Source organism: Diabrotica undecimpunctata, chromosome 1 (assembly GCF_040954645.1).
Source record: "Diabrotica undecimpunctata isolate CICGRU chromosome 1, icDiaUnde3, whole genome shotgun sequence".
Taxonomy (NCBI): domain Eukaryota; kingdom Metazoa; phylum Arthropoda; class Insecta; order Coleoptera; family Chrysomelidae; genus Diabrotica; species Diabrotica undecimpunctata.
Window position 1 is genome coordinate 36508664 of NC_092803.1, and position 21378 is coordinate 36530041.

Genomic DNA, 21378 nt, shown 5'->3' on the forward strand with positions numbered 1-21378 from the left:
GTATTTTAATGCATTTTAAATCGTCCTGTAGGTTTATTTCAGGATGAAAATCTAATGGAAATAAACGCAGTCTCTATTAATCCAGTCTTAATACTATCATTAATGCCAAAACATCTGCACAAAAAACAGAAAGCAGAATATTTTGTTGGACTATATTCCAACTATTTTATGTTGGAATACCAAGTGGGTAAATACCTCATATTTTTTTCTTTTCCTGTTATTTTGGCAGGAAACTAATCTAGTGTTGGTTAGTAAGAACCTCTTACTATTCTAGAAGATCTTTTTCATTGTTCTTTTGGTAATTCTAAGCAAGAGTCATCGGGCACAGTGTTAAGGTTTCCTATCATGTTTGAAGGAAGTTGCCTATCTTTTTTAACTTAAACACGCCTTTCTAATAGAGATATCTGATTCTGCAACACTAAATCATAAATAGATAAAAAAAAAAAACATTTAAAATTATAAAATACTCGAGATGGTCCGTATTAGGTATAGTAAGTTAATTTCAGTAATCAGAGGATAACATCTATTAAAAAATTAGTTATGAAAAAAATAAAATGATATTGATTTTAACATGAGTAACTAAGTACTTATACAGGGTGGTCCTTAAGTAATTGTACAAAAATAAACCATAGATTCTACACTTTAAAATATTACGATTTAAGCCAAATTGCTTTAATAAAATATTGATATTAAGAAAGGTACAGGGTGTTAAAGTGGAAATTTAAAATTTTAATTTTCGCTATAACTTTTATGTATCAATGTGAACATTTATGTATCAAAATTTATAACTGGGTACTATTGAACATATGCCACATATGTGGCATACATTTGCACTTAACTTTTTTGCTCTTTAAGTTACCGGTGTTTGTGATATAAAATAATAAAGATACATTATTTTAACAAAAAAAAGGTATACTTGTTAATAACTTCATAACTCAACAGTTTTCGAGATAATCGCATGTTTACAAATCAACTACATAATTCAGATTTAACGCAATTACTCCAAGCAACGAAAGAAAATTAGACAAAAACATCAATACCTCTGAATTTTGGTATAAAATGCCTTCAATACAGTTAATAGTTAACAAAATATTAATTAAAATAAATATATTAGTAGGATAGAATAATAGGTTTTGACAAAATAACAGAATAATTGGATTTTACATCAAACATTTTACGTTTTGTATTAAATTAAAGTAATAATCAAAATATTTTATTTATAAACCAAATTAAGAAATAGTTAAACTTAATAACATTAAACTTTTTGTCAAAGTAAGTGTTCGATCTGTCCACCATTTCCTTTAATTCATTTGTCAAAACATTCCATAAAAGATAGTCTCATATTAAATAGCATCATTGGTTCTAAAGAAACTGTCACAGTATTTATAATAAGTATTATAAGCAAAATGCGGCACAGATCACAAACTAGTAATCGCTTGGATGGAATTCCCCTTCATATGGACCCAACAGAAACCGACCCAGGGAGAGTCTGACCAAGTTACGGCTCCGGCTACACCTGTCAATACGTGCTCAACACAAGAAAAGAAATTCAAAATCAATTTATTAGAAGAAGACTCAATAAAAGACCTATATAAGCGAAGATTGGACCAAAAGCTAGAAGAGTTTCGGTATGAATCATTAGAACAAAAATATGAACACATAAAAACCTGCATGAAGACAGCAGCCCTAGAAGCTCTTGGAGAAGTGGACCAAAAATACACCCACCAAACTACGAAATTAACCGAAGACCCACTAACAAGCATAAAAGAGAAAAAAAAACTTTATATAAAATACCTGAACACAAAAAACTATGAGGACTTGGAACTATACAGGAAAAAAAATAAAGAAGTGAAAAGAAAAGTGGCAAATGAAAAAAATGAAAGATGGGAAAAAACATGCACAGAGATAGAACAGCACATAGGAGGAACGAGAAATTCAGAGTCATGGCGCATCTTAAAGTCGCTCCAAAGAAATAAGACAGAGAAAATCAAGATCGGTTAAATCAAAGAAAACGAATGGCAAGAATACTATAAAAAATTGCTAACCGAAGACCGCCCCGAATTCAAAGAATCAGAAATAGACGGAATAGAAATGTACACACATGACGAAATCGAATTAAGCCTAGATCAGGTAAAAAGAACGATCAAAACTCTAAAGAACAAAAAAGCAGAAGGTCCTGGCGGAATACCAAATGAATTGATAAAAAACGGATCGGAAAAGTTATTCCGTATGATACATAAAATGTTTGAGAGAGCACTGAATGGAGAAGACTTACCGGCAGAATGGACCCAAGCATATATGACATCAATATACAAGAAAGGAAATAGAAAAAACTGCGAAAACTATCGGGGAATCAGCATTATATCGTCTATAGGTAGACTGTATGGAAAAACCATAAAGGAAAAATTAGAAATATATATACAAGATAAAATCGGAGAAGACCAGGCAGGTTTCACAGCGGGGAAAGCATGTTTAGATCACATTTACATGGTCGAACAACTAATAGAAAAAAGAATGCCCAAAAATAGATCCGTCCATCTGGCTTTTGTTGATCTTAAGAAGGCATATGACTCAATACCTAGAACCAAGCTATGGGAAGCAATGGAAGACATCGAAGTTCCACGAAGATTAATAAACGCGGTAAAAGCACTCTACAAGAATAACGAAGTAGCTATCAAAACGGGCAATAGAATATGCAGTTCATTTAAGACGACAAAGGGACTACTACAGGGTTACTCCACATCCCCCACCCTGTTCAAAATATTCCTGGAAAAAACGCTGAAACCATGGAAAAGAAAGTGCGAAGGAATGGGTACACCAGTAAGGAACGAATATCTATATACGCTAAGTTTTGCCGACGACCAAATAGTGATCGCACAAGACGACGATGACCTCAGTTTTATGATGAGAAAACTGGAGCAGGAATATACAAAGAATGGGATGGAAATAAACCGAAAGAAAACTGAATACCTAACAACGGAGAATACAGAAATAAAACAGCTGGAAATAGACGAAGGTAAACAAATCAAAGGAACAGACAAGTATAAGTATTTAGGTTTCATAATATCAAACAAAGGAACAACGGAGGAAGATATAAAAAATAGACTAGGACAAACAAGAGACTGCATACGAAAATTGAACCCGGTACTATGGGATAAGAACAACAGCATGAAAACAAAGAAAAAAATATATAATACCATGACAAGAAGTATCCTCAGTATGGGTGTGAAAATTGGACAATAAATAAGAAAACCAAAAACAAAATAAGAGCAACAGAGATGGAATTCCTAAGGAGAAGCTGCAGAGTAACAAGAAGAGATAGAATAAATAACATGGAGATTAAGAGGAGAATGGGAATGAACTCCGACATAATAGACTACATCGAACAGAAGAGGTTAACCTGGTACGGACATGTCAGAAGAGCAGACCAAAATTGGTGGATAAATAGAATAACAGAGTGGAGCCCGATAGGAAGAAGAAAGAGAGACAGACCCCGAAGATCCTTCAGAGATGAAGTGGACAAAGCAATGAGTAGAAGAAACGTACAGGAAGGGGACTGGCTAAACAGGAAAAATTGGAGAAAACGGTTGAGTGAAGGAATACAGTGAAAACTGTGGAAATCCTTGTATATATAATAAACATAAAATAATAATAAAGTATTCATTTGGGAATTTTATGAATTAAATAATTATATTAATATGTACAGTCAGAACCATTTGAAACAACCCAAGGAGTTAGACAAGGGGGAAGTCTCAGTCCAATACTATTCATAAATGTAATAGATGAGATAGTGAAAGAATGTAAGAAAACATTCAAGAAATACTGCATCGGTTGGAACAGAATGCAAATGATAAATGCTGAGATGTGTATATTTGCAGACGACATAGTATTAATTGCGGAAACTGCAGAAAAACTGAAATACAACTTAGAGAAATGGAACCTAGAAGCAAGCAAATACAACTTAAACGTAAACAAAGAGAAGACTCAAATAATGAAGATATCAAGGAAACAAGGGACGGAAGATCAAATAGAAGTAATGATAGACCAACAAAAAATACTGCAGACAAATTCATACAAATACTTAGGAACAGTAATCAACAACAAAGGAGACATCGAGGATGATCTTAACAACAGAATGGAAAACACAGGAAAACTATTCCAAGCACTAAATAGAGGATTCCTTAATAACAAAGAAATATCAATAAAGACCAAGATGCCAATATACAAAACAATATATAGACCTACAGTGACTTATGGAGCAGAAAATTGGATATTAAACAAAAGACATCAGAGCAGAATTCAGGCAGCAGAGATGAAATACCTCAGAAGAACGATAGGAGTAAAAAGAACTGATAGAATCAGAAATGAAGAAATAAGAGAAAGACTCAAAATCAAACCCATACTCGAGTCAATCAAAGAGAAAAAATTTGCATGGTTCGGACATCTAACCCGGATGGACAATAATAGACAAGTAAAAAGAGTGTGGGACGCCAAACCAATAGGAAAGAACAGAAGAGGAAGACCCATTAAAAAATGGAACAGTGACATCTCGCAGATACTGCAGAGTAAGGGTAAGACTTGGCAGGAAGCAACACAGATGGCATCCAATAGGAAGGAATGGAGAAAGTTCGTTAAGAGCTAGGATACCTCAGAAGACTGTCAAATATTGTAATTTAATGAATTGTATTTTAAACGGCCCAACACCGAAAGGTACAAGTGGGTCTACTGATTAAGTAAAAGTAAAGTATTAATATGTCACCACATGACCAAGGAATATGACTACCACGAACAATCCAACGTTCAGGAAAGTTGTATTTAATTATGTTCTCACTGCACTTTTCTTTATAATGTGGTGGTGTACCACTCAATAAAATAATTTTATAAAAAATGTAAATAAATCTCACCATTCAAATTTCAAGGTAATTCGCATGTCCGTAAAAAATAATTACCGATTATTCCAAACCATACGTTTATTTAAAATTCATGTTTAAAATGCATATCGTATGGTTTGGTACCATTTTTGGTATTTGGTATTTGGTATGGTATTTATAATACTTATTATAAATACTGCAGCAGTTTCTTTAGAACCAATGATACTATTTAATATGAGACGATCTTTTATGGAATGTTTTGACAAATGAATTAAAGAAAATGGTGGACATATCGAACACTTTCTTTGACAAAAAGTTTAATGTTATTAAGTTTAACTATTTCTTAATTTGGTTTATAAATAAAATATTTTGATTATGACTTTAATTTAATACAAAACATAAAATGTTTGATGTAAAATCCACTTATTCTGTTATTTTGTCAAATCCTACTATTCTATCCTGCTAATATATTTATTTTAATTAATAGTTTGTTAACTATTAACTGTATTGAAGGCATTTTATACCAAAATTCAGAGGTATTGATGTTTTTGTCTAATTTTCTTTCGTTGCTTGGAGTAATTGCGTTAAATCTGAATTATGTAGTTGATTTGTAAAATGCGATTATCTCGAAAACTGTTGAGTTTTGAAGTTATTAACAAGTATACCTTTTTTTTGTTAAAATAATGTATCTTGAATTATTTTATATCACAAACACCAGTAACTTAAAGAGCAAAAAAGTTAAGTGCAAATGTATGCCACATATGTGGCATATGTGGCGCCCTCTATCAGCTACATTAAAGCGTGCATCAAATTATAATTTATGATGTTCAATAAAACCCAGTTATAAATTTTGATACATAAATGTTCACAAACATAAAAGTTATAGCGAAAATTAAAATTTTAAATTTCCACTTTAACACCCTGTATCTTTCTTAATATCAATATTTTATTAAAGCAATTTGGCTTAAATCGTAATATTTTAAAGTGTAGAATCTACGGTTTCTTTTTGTACAATTACTTAAGTACCACCCTGTATAAGTAGTTAGTTGTTCTAATTATTATCACATGTAATATAAACTTTACATCTAAGTTTATTCCTGACAGCTTCTACGTTCGTGTTTTGGTCAAAAGTTTCTTCCGGAGTTACTTCTAGTGTTACCAAAAATCCGCATGTCTTGAAATAATTTTATATTGTAAATTAAGATACATTTATGCAAGCTTTGACAATCATTCTAATTGAGTGCAAAACATCTTTCGAAGAAACTGTTTTTGATGATTGGTGAGTAAGTTTTTAAATTTTCGATGGATTATTTCTGTGTTACCTACTAAAATTAGTTTAGCAAATTTTGGCATGCGCATGATAATAAATCTTTTATTCCGTTTATAGTAAACAACTATTATCCAATTATACAAAAAATAGAATGATGTTTACATTAATATCAATAATTTGTCATTTCATTCCTTATCAGTTTATTTGTTAAATGCTCATAATTAAATTATAATACATTTGTTAAATTTGACTAATTTAAATAACTGTGATAATTTTGCAAACATTACGTAGTCCCAAAATTATCTAATTTGTTATTTAACAAGGAATTCATTTGCACACTGTTCTGCTAAACAAAAAGAACACACCTTCAATATATTTCGTAACTGGTATTATGACGGAGGTGATTAAAATGTAGAGTTGTTTTAAAAATAGATTTTTTTATATAAGATTAAATTTATGGATTACATTGAAAATATCTTACTTTCGGTCTCCAGATTGGAAGCAGTTTTCAAAATGCAAATGGATAAAAAATAAAAGTTAAATTAGTAAAACTACTTCAAATATGTAGAATATAATAAAAATAGTATCTAATAGTTTAAGCATCTGTTAAAAGGTGACAAATCTCGGTCAAGAGACGATTGATTATCAAGAATATCTAGGGGATTTTGCAGGGAGTATCCACAGTTCAAATATTTTTAACAGATACTAGTAGACCAATATCAAATAATGATACCATTAGAAGTCCTAACCAAGAGGTAAATGTACATCAGGTCCCTAATGAATAACCTGAGTGAAAATGACAGGTTCTCTACATAAGTTTAATGGAACAAACCCATTTAGTAGACACTGTTACCAAGATTAATATATTGTAAGAAACTAGGTGCGTTGTGAAAGTGTGAACTTTAAAGTCCTAAGTCATTATATCGTAGCAACTATACCTAGCAACGTAGCATATTTGCACATGCTGCTTTAAAGTGTAACAACAGCCATTTTTATGTTATAAATTTCAAAATCAGAACAATTTAATTTCCTTGTGGATTTTTAATATGAATTTGTCGCTCTTTGTAGTAGCCTGATTTTTTCCGGGGATTCTTAGCACCCTCTGCTCCAAACCTATTCCAACCACTACCTTGGTTGGGGGTGTTGGACCCTCCGGAGACTGAGGGTCGTTCAGTAGTTTCATCTTTCATGGAAAATAACTTTTGGGGTTTTAAGCCATTAAAACGCCACTCTTGGCTAGTGCGTATTGGCGAATTGGTTTGGAAGTTGGGGGAGGAAAGGGTGGAGATAGGAATGCTTTGGGTTTGGGCTAGGGAAATCCATGAGCTTGCGTGGCCAGTTGTGCTATTCTTGAAGTAGATCTATCCCCTGTCGGGATCGCAGAGAAGTATCCACTCACTACCCTCTCCAACCAGTAAGTTACCGTCTTTAAATTATGTTTTTAAGAGCTACATATGTTTCCCATTTATTAGCTATCCTTGATGATGCCTTACCTATTTGATTTTTCTTGCCTATTATAATTTTGTGTCCGAGGTATATGTATGTATCAACAAGTTCTACTTCGTCTTGCTGAATTTTTAAGTTGTTACTTAGCACCAGTTTATCATGTACTTTGTTTTGGGAATATTTATTTTTAATACGATGTTCTATGTTTTCAGTTCTTCTAAAATGGTGTTGATTTTGCCTAGTTAATCTCCTATCAATACTACGCTACCACTAAAACTCAGGTGGTGCAGTCTTTCCTCATCGACACTTATCCCTTTACGATCCCAATTAAGGATTTTAAAAGCACGTTCTAGGTCAGTTTTAAAATAACTTTGGCAATAGTATGTCACCCAGTTATACTAAACAATGAAATGGATTGTCTCTTACAAGAAAACTGGCAAATACTTAGGGCTACATCTATAAACATACGTAATACATGACTACATAGTAGCAACCAAAAATCACATGAACATATGAAAAATGAAGAACTAAAACTGAAATATAAGAAGCTCACAACCTACAATTACAAACAAGAGATTATTATACAAACAAATATTCAAGCCAGTATGGTCCTATTCTACAAATATGAGGCTGTACTACTGATTATAATTTTGGTTACCTACACAAAACCCAAAAGCGAATACCAAGGAATATAGTCTATGCTCTGTGGTCTGTGGTGTATCGAAAACTCCACATGGACTCAACTAAAGAAGAAATAAAAAATATTTGCAAGGGTTACGAAGAACAACCATAAACATATAAACGGTGAAGTGCTAGAACTTCACAGCTACAAATGAACCAAACCTTTCTAACTTGTGTTAGTTTAAACTGAGACAGTGAACCCAGTCACATCAGCGAAGAGCGCAAAATTAATTAGATAAGATATAAAATAATCCAATAAGGATAGCCGAACATTTTAGTCGATAGGAAAAGTCAACGCAGAAATGTACAGCACCTTAAAAAGATAAAACAATAGTTTAATGGCGAAGGAATATAAACTTTACCTTCATAAACTAATGTACCCAACCAATCGTCACAAACGAATGTTACGAAATCATTAAATTCATTGACTCACCAACATTTTCAAGTAGGTTTATATCTTTTTCTTGACATTTACTTACCAATTAAATTAAAAATATTAAAAAAAGCATTTTATGAACACATTTTCACAATGTCACTGTTAACACTGACTAGTCTTTTTTTAAGATATAGCTGTTCAAATCATTAAGAGAAAAGATTATAGGGATTAAAATAAAGATAACTAACAGAATTGCGAGCTATAAATGAATATGCAAACATTTTGTATACAACTTAATTTAAACGATAATGTGTCTTATAAGTAAAATATGGAAGCGGAGTATATAAAGCAAAGCAATAAAACCATTCCAAAATAGGTATAAGGAAAAAATAAAAATCTTAATCAATTAACTAATATCACTTTATAAATCCGGAAAAGCGGAAGATAAAGAGGCGAATAGGAGAAAAGTACAAGGGAGAGTTACTTACGGTTAACCTTTAGCTACACGCGGCTTTAAGCGTAACGCTAGTTTCATACTCTCCAAAGGAAAATAAAGTGGTACTACTTTTATCAACTTTGCATTCTGATTCATCACTTAATACTATGACTGGAAAACCAAACCTTGTACATTCCTAGAATAAAACAAAGGGTGGCACAGATATATTTGATCAAAAGCTACTCTTACGCGACTTCTCGTAAAACTAGAAGGTGGACTTTCAGAATATTTTTCAGTATGTTGGAGGCTAGCAGAATAAATGATATGGTTCTATTTTCACTTGCAAATCCCCAATGGAAAGTTGACTGAAAACACAATAGAAAAACATTCCGTTATAATCTACGTCTGAAAATTAACGAAATATTAGGAAATGTACCTCAAAGGAATAGGGATGTTCACTAATTTTTAAATGTTGTTAAATTCAATAGGTTATAACATATATAAAAACATAGCAAACATAAAATTGTTTAAAAATATATATTTCTTAAGATAAATCAATTCTTAATTTCAATTCTGATGGAGGCTAGAAAAACGGCTCCTCGCAGCGAGGCTACGGTGTGTGACGTCAGCAGTCGTATCGACAACTTGTTTTGTATACGTATTTACGAAGTGTGACCAGTTCTTTAAATATTTAATCACTGATAATGAAGCCAATTAAGTGGTGTTTTGTTCCTGGGTGTCTAAATACATCTAAAAACAATTCTGAGAAGATTTTTATTACAGTTCCAAACAATTTAACACCATATTCACATAAAATTGTCAAACCACAGTTTTTTGTCAAACCACAGTTTTATTTTTATATCTGTACCTCTGAGGGATATTCTACAACAATATGTCCATTTTTTCAATTTTGACAATTTTACAGACTAATAATTAACTTTTATAACTTTATTTAAAGGAATAGAGCACTAGGTCCTAAACCATTTGCTGATAAAGAAAGTGACCTTTAAAAGAACGCCAAGTCCATTTTTACTTAGAGGGATAAAACACCATGTGGACTTAATGTTTTGTCCATCTACGCATGTGAATTACTGCCGCACATATCTCTATGATGAGAGGTAGACTGTTAGTGATCTAATAATAATACTTTTGCTATTTATGGTGTGTTTACAGTGGTTTGTTACTAATAATCAGAACAATGAACCATAATTCTCGTAGGAGACAGATTCTTGAAGTACCTACTAAAAAGTTCTGCGAATTCTTCTACTGCATTTACACCGTTTTGCTCATTATTTTTAAATTATTAAAAAACATAACCTCAAAAGGATAATGTATAGATTTAATACCAACCTTAGACTAGCAATATTATTAAATATTTTACAACCAATATTATACGCCTTGTTTAATTTCAGAATCAAATAATACACCAAGCAATGATGTTTTAAATGAAGAGCATATTATTAGAGATGCCTTGAGTTGTGATAACGAAGATCAGTCTGATATAGAGAAAAGTTCTGATAAACTATTCGTAGTGGAAATGAAATAAGATCTGCATTACTAAAATGGGCAGATACCGTCATTTCTGACAGTAACATCGAAGAAATCATACTACGGTCTTACAAATGTTACGGCCAGAATAAAAATGTTAGCATTAATACTTGTTTAAAAAAGTAAAAAATTATCATCCAGAAGTTTCTACTAAAGAGTAATACCCTCATGGAGGCGGACACTGTCCATGCGCTGATAGAGCGAAAGAGAAAAAACTTAAGGTTGATCTTCACCCTCGATTAATTTGTTTCTGATCCTAGAGATGGCTCTACTGCGGCATACTACTGTGGTAATTTTTTTAACTTAATCGTAGATTTCTACATGACGACTCTGTAATATTTTCAAACCCTAACATAAATTGCAGTTTTCTATCATTATATCAATTGGCTGAGTTGCCAAGTTGTGTAAACAGTAATTTTATCAAATACCAACGCTATAACTTATAATACTAGTAGACCAAGTAAGCAAAGATATTTTTAACACCATCTTTATGTATAATACTTTACTGCTCTGCTGTGTCAGTTGGAATATAATACTTATCTAAACAATTTTATCGACAAAGAAATTATTGCGGCTATCTCTGTGAATATCATATTACCATTAAATTGGTAAATCATATTATATTACATTTTTGTTGATAGTTAAAAATTAAATGATCCGGTATTATGTAATATTTATACTATCTCAGTCTTTATGGTTTACTATGTCTTCCTCTTCATCAAATTAGTTCATAATAGAAATAGCAAGCAATTTTACTTGAATTTTACAATGAATTATTTACTTGAATTTACAGTCCGTAAACAAAAAATCCTTTTTGATTCGCTTTCCGTATCAGTTATTTTTAATGGGACTGATTGTATTTTTATTTTAATTTTGTTTAGGCTTCTTAATACCATAGTGAAAAGTTATCACATTTTTATCTCGAAAAAGAAAATATAACGATCACATCACAGCTACAGAGGGAAATTAATTACATTTACTTTTGAGTAAAGTGCATACTCAATTTTTAATTGTAATTAATTTGTTCCCAGCTCTGATATTTAATTAAAAGTCTATATTGTACCAAAGTATTGTTATATTATACGAGTTGACAGTACACGCAAAAATTTTAACAACGCATACATTTGCCTTTAGGTACTGAACGTAAGAGAGTATGCAAAATATTCTTCATGAATACCCTAGACATTTCCGGGAAAACCATCACAACTGTTGTGAAAAAGAACAACTGTACTGTCAAAGGCATTCAGGATGAAGATCTTAGAGGAAGACACAATAATCGTCACCAGATTAATCCATCTCTACGATGACGTCAGGAATCATATTAACTCCATTCCGAGAATCGAGAGCCATTATTGTGGATCTCGCTCTAAACGCGAATATATAGAAGGCGGTCTTAACATTGCTGCTTTACACCGAAATTATGTTAATAAATGTGTTTCTGAGGATAAACAATATATTCCACACCAAACGCATGATCACATTTTTGTGATAGACTTTAATATCTCCTATCAGCCCAAGAACAACTGTACTGTCAAAGGCATTCAGGATGAAGATCTTAGAGGAAGACACAATAATCGTCACCAGATTAATCCATCTCTACGATGACGTCAGGAATCATATTAACTCCATTCCGAGAATCGAGAGCCATTATTGTAGATCTCGTTCTAAACGCGAATATATAAAAGGCGGTCTTAACATTGCTGCTTTACACCGAAATTATGTTAATAAATGTGTTTCTGAGGATAAACAATATATTCCACACCAAACGCATGATCACATTTTTGTGATAGACTTTAATATCTCCTGTCAGCCCAAGAAAGACCAGTGTGAAGAATGTACATTCTCTAATAATGCTGACGATAAACCAAGTTTACAAGCGAAATAAAAACCAGATGAAAGAGAAAATTCTTTCAAGATCAGAAAAAGAAAAAGACAAACAAAAAGTTACTGAGATTTTTATAGTTGCAGTATATGACTTGCAGGCTGTAATGCCTTGTGCACAGGGCTAGGTCTCTAGTGTTTATTATATTTAGAAAGTAAATGTACTTAATTTTACAATTACCGGTTTGTGGCTCTTTTGTATTGAAGTAGTGATATATAGCGAGTATATTGTAATATACAATACATACAACACAATACAAAATATACAAAATATCAAGTTTTAAATTTTCAAGATTTTGGTTTTACGTGGTAGATCAACTATTAGACGGTCGGTAAGGTTGTGTTTCTCATTTCTATTTACACGCCCTGGGACTGGCAGCCGTTAGTCAGATAAACCTCAATGAAATATACCGTACATACTATGGAACTAGAAGAATTTAAAAATTTAAGGTCTTTGTATGATGTCAAAACATCTTAAAATCCGCCTTTGATTAATAGAAAAGAGACATTAACAAACAACAAGTTCTTCTGTCAAACTGTGTTTAACTGCAAGTTAAACAAAACAGCATTGGAACTATGTTTTTAAAAAGTATTTTTCATGACGAAAACCAGGTAACTGACCTTGTTAGGTTTCGAAGGCGACACCTTACATTGCCAAAAGATTTGCAACTGGTATCACAAAGTCCAATACTTATATCACAACAAAAGTATAACGATCTATTGGCATTACTGTCAAATGTTCCTACATTTTGCCATGATTTTTATCAAAACTTAAAGCATACCTACTAGTAATACTAATAGTGACTATCCAGAAGGAGACTTACTTGAGGATGACTGAGGGGTTTGTACCTAAAATGCCATTTTTCCATACATATTTGTATTTGTAAAGGTAAATTGTATGGTTAAATAAATTTTGTCAGTAAAAGTCAAATAGGATTGTAGTTGTTATTGAATACCCCATACTAATTCTTACAGCACAATAACTTTATTAGATGAATACAACACCATGTCCGTTAAAAGGGTTAAAAAACACAGGAACAAATTTGTTTTTAATTATAACAAATGTATTATGTAAATAACAATAAACAGAATGTTCTAGTAAAATATTGTTTCAATATCTTAATAAAGAGCTGCAGCAATAATACTTTTTGGTGAAAAAAAGTTTAAAACTGCTCTCCTGTAAAGTTTTAAAAGTGAACATATAGTATAATTTCACTATTTGAGAGAGTGAGTCATCGTTTAAAGGCCCAGAAATGCGGAAAGCTGTTTGGAAATCCAGTGACGTACACTTACTTTTATTTTAACGTTAATTATATTTTATTTTTCAAATATTAATGTTCGAAATAGGCCACAATATATTTATTTACAAGTTTTTACTGACGTTTCGATCTCTATATCCAAAGACCGCTTTTAAAGATATAAATGATAGTTATATTTATTTTATTTGTTTATTATTATATATTTTTATAATCTTATATTGTTTATTTTCTTTTTTTTTCTATCTTTAAAAACGGAATAGAGATCGAAACGTCAATGTATTAAACATATAAATAGATATATTGTGGCTTATGTCCAACCTTCTCCCTAAAAATACAGAATGCCACAAACAAGCAGCTATAGAAAAATAAATATATCTGTCATTTGTATGTTTGAAAACGGTCTCTTTATAGAGATCGAAACGTCCGTAAATTAAACATTTGAATAAAGATATTGTGGCTTATTCCCAACATTATTTCTAAAAATACAGAACGACAAACGAAAAGCCATAGAAAATAAATAGTACTATCATTTGTATAATTGAAAACGGTATCTGGATATAGAGATCGAAACGTCAATAAATAAACATATGAATAAATATTTTGTGGCCCATTCCCTACATTCCCCTAAAAATACAGAATGCCACAAACAAAAAGCTATAAAAAAGAAGTAATTTTGCAGAAAGTCGCGGAAGTTACGCTAAAAGGTCTTTTGACGTGACCCGTCCTTAAAGAGTTACACAATGAAATTTTTTTAAAACAAATTTTAAGACAGTTTCCACACCACCCCAGAGGTATGTCTTGTGGCGCGATACTTTTTTTAAATGGGTGTTCGCCAAGAGCCATATTGTCTCATTAAATAAATTGAACAAAACACTTAAACAGTATAAAACAAAACAAAATAAAATCCTATAAAACAAAATAAAATTCTATAAAAACAAAATAAAAATAATGTTTGATGTGTTTAAACACAAACACTATACACACTTACTATGTTCTTCTCGTTTTTTTTTTTGTTTTTGGTTTTTTTATGCTGATGTTCTTATTAAACTATTAGAAAATATTATTCGCTGTCTAAACCTGAAGATGCAGTGCTGCTATCGCTGTCATTATCTTCACCACCTGGTGTAATTATAATTGGCTCTAGTAAAACTTTGATATGAGTGTCAAGTTCCCACATACAATGTTCTTCTTTAATTATGTGGCCTATACATTTAGCCCATTTCTCTGGAGTTACATGGAGGATTGCTTGAATCAAAAGTTTCTTAATTTCGTTTAATTTGAACGTTTTGTTATTGCGTGCTACTTCTCCTTTCACTTGCTCCCAGATAATTTCAATGGGATTAAGTTCGCAATGATAAGGTGGTAGACGCAGAACCTTGACACCATAATCTTTTGCAGTTTCATCTACAGCATATTTAAGATATTCATTTTTCCTTAACCGTGCAATGTCAAGTAGCTAAATTTTGAGCATTGATTCTTCGTATGCAATCCCCTTTTCTGTAAGCCATTCTTGAATCCCCCCTTTCAATTTCTTTAATAATCACCTGTTTTTTTCGACTCAAATTGAAGAAAACCATCATCAAGAAACCCTGTATCACTTCCTATATGGGTGACGATTAAACGCCGTCCCTTTCCTGATGGAGCTTTTAATCCTGTATATCAGCCTTCTATGAATGCTACGCGTTTACTTTTGACATTTAAATTTTGCCAAACTTTTCCAACTGTATGACCTTTTCCAACCTTGGTTAATCCAGGTTTCATCCAAATAACATATTTTGCGTCCAGTGCTGCGAATTTTGCGTATTTCTTCTAAATATTTTCTTCTCCGCACAATAATTTTATTTTTTTCTAATAGCATACTTTTTATGTTGAGTTTTACATATCGAAAGTTCATTTCACGCATTTTACCTTTTTCTTGCTTTTTATTTTCCGATGTATTTTTAAGTACACGATAAATACAGCTAACGGATACTTTTGTTAAACTTCTACAAATGTCGACCGCTTGGCTAACATTTAATTCCATTTTTCTGCCCACAATTCCTTCATAAACTTTTCGTATTATTACCTTCTCTTCGGACGTTAACATTTTCCCTCTTTTGCGGCATTTCATTTTTGGAATCAACATCAGAATTTTGCAGTCTTCTCTTGGAACAACTCGGTTTTTCGTCCAACTCCAATAAAACTCAAACCAAATAATCACAGAATATAACTAAAAATTGACTATAAAACGACAAACTATAACACTCGTATTATCAATAACACGTTTTATCAATAACACAAACTTATCGCATAAAATACCCTACCCTCAGAAACGCCAATGTAAATAACCTATTGTTGATGGGCACTCGCTCGATAAAAACTAGTTTTACGGCTTTCTGTGGATCTGAATTGAAACGGGGTTCCCTCGCTAATTCCAAAGTTGCCAAACGATTGAAAAATATTGTTTTAAAATATCGATTTTTATTTTATAAATTTAAATATGTAACGAAACGGAACATATAAATAAAATTTATTTCATTACAATTTTGTGCTTAATTTTTACTATTGAAAAAATCAGGTTTTTTTGTATTTTTATGACGGTAATAATCGCTGCGTGGAAGAATACAGGTTTTGTATGACCATAATTACTACTTGTGAACAAGAATTGGCTACACTGTACGACAACTTCTGGTCAAGTCTACTATAGAGAAGCACAAATAAATATACTACTTTATATATTCTGTAATTTCTTATGAGGAAACGCAGCTTGCAATCGAGAAAACAGGCAGTTTTCGAGGGCCGCTGTGTACATTTAAATTTGAGGATATTCGGCGTTTAAACTATGATATCACTCTTCTAAATTGAGGGTTTCTACTTTAGTGTTGATTCTTTTCGAGGTACAGATATTTGCATTTATTTTTTTTTTCTAACTTGCATAATAACTGCCTTTTCTAGTTTTTCTCTCTCTTTGTAGCAAACACCACTTATTTGGCTTCATTATCATTGTATAAATACTTAAAGAATTACACTTCGTAAATACGTATACACAACAAGTTGTCGATACGACAGCTGACGTCACACACCGTAGCCTCGCTGCGAGCCGTTTTTCTAGCCTCCATCAAAATTAAAATTAAGAATTGATTTATCTTAAAAAATATATATTTTTAAACAATTTCATGTTTACTATATTTTTATATATTTTATAATCTATCGAATTTAATTGAATTTAACTATATTTAAAAATTTGTGAACATCCCTATTGTTTTGATGTTAGTTTGCCTAAAAAGGTTAGATGCTGCTTTATACTGTTGTGTCAGAACCAAAGTTGAAGTACATGGTTAAAAGTAAAGTAAATAGTTATCTTGTAACAAAACGTATGTTTTATTTTAATTTAAAGGTTTTTTAAAAGACAAGTTTTACTTTATTGGAATTTTGTTAAAATTTTTTGGTCATATCTAAATATTTAAAAAAAAAGTAATAACAAGTAACAAGTTTTTCACGTTTATCAAACATAATAAGAATTTTTATTTTTATTTAACATATTTTAAAAATAAGTCAATTTGCTTCTTGTTTTGTACTACATACCGCAGAAAAAAATAACATACCGACAAATATACATATTATATACCGACATAACATACATATTTATTACGAGGGTTTTCGAGACCTCACTGTGCAGCATACGTTAGATAAACGAACTGTGCTGTTCTAGGGTTAAAAAGTTTTACAAGTATTTTTATGTTATCTTCATCTATTAACTTCAGCAATTTAGTTGGTGTCTCATCTGAACCACAAGCTTTCCTAATTTTATTATTTTTTAAAGCGTGTTCTACCCCTGATTTCATAATTTCTGGACCGTCAGTGCAATTTTGGTAGGATTCGGTAATAATTCCTGTCATTTGCAAACAACTTTGATATATGCAGTTCCCATTCTCTTCTTATTTCATTCTTATTTACAATAATTTTGTTGTTATTGTCAACTAGTACAGAGGCAACTCGTTTTTTTAAATATGTTGCTTATTTCTTTTACTTTTTTGTGAACATTAAAAAAGTCGTGCTTAGATATCACTTCCTCCATTTCGTCTTACGTTTTATCTCATCAATTTTTGTTTATTGGCTAATTTCATTTCCCTTTTAATTTTTCTCCCTTCTGTAGATGTCTAGGTATATTCCATTTCATTAAATTTTATAAGTAGACTTTGTTCCATTCATTTCAAGATGTCTTCTGTCATTCATTTATTCTTCTTGATTAAGTTACTTTTATAATGGGGAACAATTTGAAACTCAATTTCTGTTGAGTTAGATTTTTTTAGCTGTTTTCTATAGAATTAGGCGTGCTGATTTCAAAACTGTTTTTACTTTTCTTCTATCACGTCACGTTCGTTTTCTATGTGGGTGGGGCGCATGTTGGTGGGGGAATGACGCACTGATAACTGCAACTGGTCTAGACTTGACTTTTCACGTGTTCACTTCAGTTACGTCTGTTATACCGTGGTGAAACGTTGTGTGTTGGTTAGCAGCATTTAGTATTTCGTTACTTAAGTGTGTAGAACTACTTAGTGAACTTACTTAAGTGACCTACTTAGTGTGTTTGAACTGAAACATTTCCTTATGGCTACCTCTGCTCCTACACGTCGTAAGTGCGAAAACAGCCCCGATTCGTTTTGTTATATATGTGGCAGTTTTACCATTCCCAATCAAAGGACAAATATCAGTACATTCGTCAGACAAGCATATTTTGCCTATTTTAAAGTGAGACTTGGTGATCAAGATAAAGCATGGGCACCTCATAAAGTGTGAAAACAGTGTGTTGAGGGTTTACGGATGTGGACCAAGGGAACACGTGCTAAACTTCCATTTGGTATACCTATGATTTGGCGCGAGCCCAAAGATCATTCAAGTGATTGTTACTTTTGTATAGTAAAAACATCAGGATATAACAAGTAAAACAAATGTAAGATAGAGTATCCTAGTTTACCGTCAGCTATACGCCCAGTGCCGCATTCAGCCGAAATCCATGTGCCAGTTTTCAATGAATTTTCCTCTTTGGAAGAAGGAGAATACGGATATCGTGTAGATGAAAGCGACTCCAACGATGAAGATTTCGAAATTGAAGATGACTCCGTACGTAAGGGATTCGAGTAGCAAGAGCTAAATGATTTGGTATGAGATTTGGGACTATCCAAAAAAGCTTCAGAGCTCTTAGCATCACGACTCAATGAGAAAAACTTGCTTGAAAAGGGAGTCAATGTATCCTATTTTCGAACACGAAAAAGGGAATTTCTGCAATACTTTCAAAGTGATGGTGGATTTGTGTTTTGCCATAATGTAAGTGGTTGAATGGAAGAATTGGGAATTTCAAACTATAACGCAACTGACTGGCGACTGTTTAGAGGTAGCTCAAAGCGGAGCTTGAAGTGTGTTCTCCACCACAATGGAAATTTATTTGGTTCAGTTCCAATTGGCCATTCAGTTTGTTTGCGTGAAGAATATGACGACATAAAGAAAGTAATTGATCTGTTGCACCAATGGATCATTTGTGTTGACCTTAAAATGGTCTGCTTTTTATTTGGTCAACAACGTAGATATACAAAGTATCCCTGCTTTCTGTGTATGTGGGACATCAGAGCTCGTGCGCAACATTGGGTGCAGTCGAATTGGCATCTAAGACAGGACCTGAGACCTGGTGATCCAAACATTGTATATCAGCCACTTGTCGACAGAAATAATATTATATTTCCACCTCTGCATATAAAATTAGATCTCATGAAGCAATTTGTTAAAGCTTTGCCAACTAAAGGAGACTGTTTCAAGTATCTCGTATCGAAATTTCCTATCCTGTCATTTGAAAAGATAAAGGCCGGTGTTTTTGATGATCCACAGATTCGGCAGCTTCTTACAGATGAACATTTCGTGGTAACAATGTCAGAAATTGAAAAGAATGCGTGGTTGGCATTCAAAAACATTGTTAAAAACTTACTTGGAAATACACGAGCATTGAATTACGCCGACATTGCCCAGCAACTCTTGGATAGCTTCTAAAAGCTAGGGTGCAACATGAGCATTAAAGTGCATTTTTTACATAGCCACCTTGCTAATTTCCCGGACAACCTTGGTGCGGTGAGTGATGAGCAGGGTGAGCGTTTCCATTAAGATTTGAAGGTCATGGAAGCACGATATCAAGGTAGATGGGACGTACATATGATGGCTGACTATTGTTGGAGCATCAAGCGCGAATGTACACAAACTGAACACTCCAGAAAAAGCTGTAAACGCAAATTTTTGTCTTAATTTGTAAGTACTCTTCACTAATTAAACAATTTTATTTATACGAACTCAATTTAACTTGCATTAAATGTTTTGTAAATTGTAGATTTGGTACGTTTTATTTTATGTTCTTTTATATGCACGATTTTTGAGGATACCCTGTAGTTTAAAAAGTTGACGTCATAGACAAGATCTGAGGTTATTCTTAGATTCAGAGGACACAAATTAGTGAAAAACAAGTGTCAGATCTAACTCAACAAAAAATGTGTTCCCCAGGTTTGTGGATATTTTGTTAACTTGGTTTTTAAATTCATTCCATAACTCCTCTGGATCTTCTAGTTTTTCTTCGATGTTCTTTATTCGATTATTAAATTCTCTTTTATCTTTATATCGTCAAAGTTAATTATATTGGTTTTTAGAAAAATTTATACTGCAAAAAATAACAGACACGAGGAGACCTGAAAGAAGACTAAATTATGCGACTGCGTAATATCCGAAGCCTGGTATGAAATATTCAACGTTGCCGACATAATATATCGGCAGATAAAAAAATAACTATTTATTTATATTTTTAATTCAGTGATGAAAAGAATGAACGGTTGATCCCCACGTACGTGAAGTACACTGGAAAAAAACCCTCAAAATTCCGCTATACATAAAGCAAATTTAGATTGATGCGTATTGGTGAGGTAAAACGTGATGTGATTAAAAAAAATGAACCTATAGGACAAAGTGACGCAATAGAAATATCTATAAACACAACTAGCCGATGGAGTGAACACGAAAAAGAATATTTTATATAAACAAACAAGAGAGTTTATTTATTTAGTAAGCATATAGAGAACAATATTAATTATTAATTTAAAAACGAAAACATTGGTAGTTCTTTTCAGGTAAAATTAACTGTAGTTGATCAACAAACAACGATGTTATCTGTATTTTAGAAATACTTACATATATTTACAAGTTGTACTATTATAATAAATTGCCTTCCACAACAATCACTTCCTAGTCTTTTATTCTAAAACAAAAACGCACTAATTACACAAAAAACCAGTTTTCATGTTCTTTTAATAATCAAACACACTTTTCACGGTCATTATATAACGAGATACATTACATACACGACAAGATAGGAGTTTCTACACGTGCAGCTTCTAGTAGACTACTCAAAGAAATGGTATTGTTTTTCGTTTGCATGAATAAACAAATACTTAATATGCACGTTTAGATTTTGGTTTCTGGTTTTAGTTGTTGAATTTTAAAAATAAGTAGGCAATCGCGAAATTCCAGAAATTTGAGAAAGTTACAATTTGTCGTCGGCGTACCTACGTCAAATAGAATTCCAAAAATTGATAAAACAA

The 21378-nt window shown here is 32.2% G+C and overlaps 1 protein-coding gene across 6 annotated transcripts in view; it reads right to left on the reverse strand.

Annotated features, from left to right (window-relative positions):
* The window catches only part of LOC140447911 (G protein-activated inward rectifier potassium channel 3-like), a 145040-nt gene that overhangs the window by 116221 nt on the left and 7441 nt on the right, over positions 1 to 21378 (reverse strand). For 2 of the 6 annotated variants that reach the window (XM_072540846.1, XM_072540837.1), the window contains one exon: positions 20969 to 21035. The exons of 2 other annotated variants lie outside the window; for them this stretch is intronic. The gene's annotated coding sequence lies outside the window, so the exon portion shown is untranslated. Of the gene's footprint in view, positions 1 to 8747; positions 8785 to 20968; positions 21175 to 21378 lie in introns of those variants that run through there. 2 more of the 6 variants (XM_072540871.1, XM_072540905.1) reach the window with 2 other exon arrangements.